A 422-nucleotide genomic window follows, 5' to 3' on the forward strand; every position below is an offset into this window, starting at 1 on the left:
AGGCAACGTAAAGCAGCAAATGTAACCAGAAAAGGGCAATTTCATCATTTTGTTTTTCATACATTTCCCCCCAAAATAGGATGATCACATCCTCATTATTAAATGCAGTCTAATTTTTAAAGGAAAATGTATCTTATTTTAGTAACTATTTCTGAAAATATTGATGTTAATAGTTAAACGCTGTTAAGTGTTCTTTTAGTTGTATTGACTGCCATTAGATGTATCCCAATTAGTGGGATTACATAAAAGGATGGAAACAGCTATGAATATTATATAATATATAATACATATTATAATATTTAATGATACCTAATTTCTTATGGAACTATGAGGTAATTAAATACTCTGTCCCTTGTTTAATTGGGGATTTCCAGGTACAGACTAGAAAACCTGCTAGACAAATTCTAAAAGAGCTGTTACCA

At 29.9% G+C, this 422-nt stretch overlaps 1 non-coding gene across 1 annotated transcript; it reads right to left on the bottom strand.

Annotated features, from left to right (window-relative positions):
• Nucleotides 1-361: 361 nt before the first annotated feature.
• Nucleotides 362-422, bottom strand: LOC119472308. Its single transcript, XR_005201442.1, has one exon. It is a non-coding gene; the product is annotated as a U7 small nuclear RNA (small nuclear RNA).

This window comes from Cebus imitator, unplaced genomic scaffold, assembly GCF_001604975.1.
Source record: "Cebus imitator isolate Cc_AM_T3 unplaced genomic scaffold, Cebus_imitator-1.0 Scaffold93, whole genome shotgun sequence".
Classification (NCBI taxonomy): Eukaryota; Metazoa; Chordata; class Mammalia; order Primates; family Cebidae; genus Cebus; species Cebus imitator.